The sequence below is a fragment of the Aplysia californica genome, unplaced genomic scaffold, assembly GCF_000002075.1.
Source record: "Aplysia californica isolate F4 #8 unplaced genomic scaffold, AplCal3.0 scaffold00309, whole genome shotgun sequence".
Taxonomy (NCBI): Eukaryota; Metazoa; Mollusca; class Gastropoda; order Aplysiida; family Aplysiidae; genus Aplysia; species Aplysia californica.
Genome location: NW_004797579.1, coordinates 204075 through 208302, shown reverse-complemented (window position 1 = coordinate 208302; position 4228 = coordinate 204075).

Below are 4228 nucleotides of genomic sequence, written 5' to 3'. Positions count from 1 at the left end.
CTCTCTCTCTCTCTCTCTCTCTCTCTCTCTCTCTCTCTCTCTCTCTCTCTCCCTCTCTCTCTCTCTCTCTCTCTCTCTCTCTCTCTCTCTCTCTCTCTCCTTCTCCCCCCCCTTTCTCTCTGTCTGTCTCTCTCTGAAGTTAAAAAAGCACCTTTGATCTGTTCCAACGCATCGTGTACTTTGAATGACATTTAAAAAAAAATTGAAGTCTGGTTCTTCGACTATTTCTGTGCATTTTTTTGTAGCTTTCTTTGATGCCCAAAGTGGTTCACATTGCTCAGCTTCTCAAAATGCCTTTTCTCGTTAGGGAACTTAGTTGTCAAATCAATGAATTTTCAATGTAAAACAAGTTTGGGTTGTGATACAACACGGAAATATACTTGTAATTTATACTTGACTACGTTTTAAAAAAAGAATTGCAAACAAGTAAAATAAAAAATTGTTTTACCCCGTACTAACTAGAAGGGCACACACATTACACATTCGAATTTGACAGTCGTTGTGAAACAATACCAGTCTTGCATCTACGAAACACACATTTTAATTATGTGACAGAGGTTTTCCCGCAAAACACATGCAGTCGACATCATAAATTATAATCTAGGCACTTCAGTGAACGCGCTCACTATGGCGTCATTTGGCTTCGGAAAGTCCCATAGGGTTTTGTTTCCGGACATGACGTCTCATCGCGACCGTGGGTTCAAACTGCCCCTATTTTTGTTTAATTTAGGGGACCAACATTCAAGTCCGATACATGTTTTTAAAGACCTGTGGATGGCCTTCAAAACGCTTCTTTTGCAGGTCGATGTGCGACTAATGAGTCTCGAAATATTTGAAGTTGAAAAATAGACCATTTTTAACCATTGATTTTTGATAAATTTTCTCGTCATATTTTTTTCAAACTACCCTTGTTGGTAAACCATTCTTTGTTCTTCCAGAAAACGTTTAAATGGTTATCGTAGAAGTCTTACCTTGGCTAGTGTAGTCTTACCCTTTTATCAACCAAATCCGCAAAAACTTAGCTGAACCCTTCCACCGCGACATCGCGCAGAGTCGTGACGTCACACATTTTCGCCTTCAGCTTTTGGCTCCCTCTCTTCATTGTTTGAAATGTACGAGACAAGGAAATACATCGCCAAGAAATTTTTAAACTTTAGTTCAAAAAGTTAATCAATTTTGGTAATGTTTTATAATCGCTGACCTCACATTGTGTCTTAGTTCATTCGATAGTATAAAGAAAACGAGACTTTTAAGACCTAAGTATTTCCTTTTCACTGAGCTCCCCCTCCCTCCTTTTTCCCCCTGCCCAAAGCCTTTCATTGCGTAGGCCTAGGGCCTAGATTTAGTATGAAGAGTCCCGACTAGTGTTGTTAACACAGTCAAAAATTAAATAGGGACGCCTATTAAAGTATCTTATGCAATTATTTGTTTGATAAAGATTCTTAGGTCTGTTGTTAGTACCGATCCAGATTTTCTTTCTTTTCTGTCGTATGAACAAGAACGAAACATGCTATGTACTGGATTGTGGGATCTACTACATGTCCCCCCCCCCTCTCTCTCTCTCTCTCTCTCTCTCTCTCTCTCTCTCTCTCTCTCTCTCTCTCTCTGGGTGTGTGTGTGTATGTGTGTGTATGTGTGTGTGTGTGTGTGTGTGTGTGTGTGTGTGTGTGTGTGTGTGTGTGTGTGTGTGTGTGTGTGTGTGTGTGGTTTCGTGTGTTCCCACTCCCCTCTTACTTTCATAACCGTACTTCTCTTTTCTTCTCCATCCCACTTTACCTGCTCTTCAACTTTATACATTTCCTCTATTATATATCCTTCTTGTCTTATTTGTCTTATAATCGCCACCACTGCCATCCTTCCACGACTCACGGTATTAGCTGTGTAAGCCTATTACTCTTTTCCACTGATGAAACAACCCTGAAGAAAGATGCCAGTTGCAACAAAGTGAGCACTTTTGCTCCTCAGTTCTTACTTTATTTTACTTTTTCCTTCCTCTGGTATCCTTAGGATGTCGAGGGGAGGTGCAGGTTTCGGCCTCTGTGATAGATATGCTAATTACTTATATTGTTCCAGGGCCTTTTTAACCCCATCCAGTCAGTTCTTTCTTGGTCTTCCTCTTAATTTAAAGCCGGATTCGCGGGAGTGGTAAGCTCTAGCCGCTAGTTGTTTCTGGGGTATTCTGGTTAGATGCTCTAATAAATTTACTACTGGTAGACGTATGGTCTCATTCCTCATGCGGTCTCCTCTGGTGACGTTGGTGGTTTTGTGGAGACACCTAATTTCGCGTGCATTGATTTTCCTTTCTCATTCCTTGTTTAGAGACCATGTTTGGCACTGGTATGTTGTTGGTATGAATATTCTATTGATGAGCTGGTGATGTCACTTCAGTTGGGATGTTTTTGTGACTGAGAAGGGGTGCTAGCTGGTAGGTCACTGCATTTGCCTTCATAGTTCTTTTTCTTTGTCCATACGCCCATCTAGTGAGAAGATGCTTCCCAAATATTTAAATTCCTCTACTTGTTGGAGTTGTGTTCCGTCAACAAGGATGTTGAGTTTCCCTGGGTTTTTTCTTGCCTTCATAACTTCTGTTTTTGAAATGAAAATTGTCATGTTTATGTGTTTACATTCTTCATTAATCAATTTTGCGGTGTGTTTCTTGTGGTTCCTCTTCATCTGTATTTAATGTACTCTGGTCATCAGCAAATGAGCAGAGAGAGAACACACCCTTGTCTCTCCCCAGACGTGATGGGGGAACAGTCCGATAGTCCTTCTGTTGACCTTTCGGCACACAGGCTGTTTTTATAAAGTGCCATGATGTTCTTGAGCAATTGTCCTTTAGCACCATATTACTCTAAGACTACCCCCAGGGGAGATGCCACTGACTGAAGTGTCTTTATGCCATTCCAAAACACGGGACGTTCTAATGCACAGTAGAATTGTAAATGGGCTGATCGAACAATGGCATGCTCATAACTATGCCTGAACTACAACAGGGAACTGCGCCTTTTTCTTTCCTAATCCTTACTATCGTCATTTTCCTCTACTTCTTTTGTATGTTTCTCACACTCTTGTGGCCCGCTTTTTACGTTGTGCCTTGATAGTCGAGGCAGACTTTGTGCTGTAGAAGCTAGAAAGGTGAGCAGAGTAAGTTTGATTCCCTATAAGGACTTCTCTGTTGACATCCACCCCTTGGCGCTCATGTGACCTTAAGCAGTTGTGGGTGCCGTAAAACCGCTACTAAAACCTCTAAGACTTCACAAAGTTGACATCTATTTACCCTGTCGAACGCCTTTTCTGGGTCCACGAAGACGATATTGAGGTCTTGTCATGTCCAATGGCAGTCTCACACAACTGTCAGAATGCAAAAAAACAAACAAACGGCAGTACAGCCCTTGCCTTTTCTGAAGCCAAACTGGGATTCATTGAGTTGAGTCTGTACAATTGGTCTCATTCACATTTCCAGTTTTCTTTACATTTTATTACCAGCTGTTCTCCATATGCTGACCAGGATCTGTTCTTAGCTTTTTTTTTACTACCCTTGATGTATAGCGGCGGTCCTTTCTGTACAGGATGCAATCTTCCTCTGTCTTTGATTTCTACCACTTTTTGAATGCCCTTTTCTTCAGTTGGACGGCTTCCTTCACTTGGTCATTCCACCATATAGTTGTTTTCTTTTTCTGCCCTCTTGTTTTCCTGGTGCCGAACTCTTCTTTTAATGCCCTGTACACACATGCTTTGAAGTGGTTCCATTCCTCTTCCATATCTCCCAATTTTGGGGGAAATTTGTGAAATACATATTTCAAACGTTCATCTTATCCTTGTTATTGTCATTTATATTTCTGAGATTTACGACTTCTCATCGTTTCTTTGCTTCTGGCCTTTTCCTGTTTGGTGTGTCAATAGTCATGATGACTGGTCTGTGGTCAGTGTCTGTGATGTAGATGGGAATCACTCTTGAGTCTCTGATTTTTCTCAGTTTCGATCTTTTGGCTAGGATAAAATGAATTTGTGATGCTATCTTTAGATCATTGCATTTGTACCAAGTTTTAACTTGACTCCTTTTGTGTTGGAAGAAGGTATTTGATATGACGAGGTCATGTTCTGCGCACAACTGTAATAGCATTTCTCCATAGCTGTTTTGATCTGTTTCCCTGTCACTGTGTGGCCGCATGCATCTCTCCCACGTCGTCATCCTTGTTTCCACTCTGCCGTTAAAGTCCTCCATCAT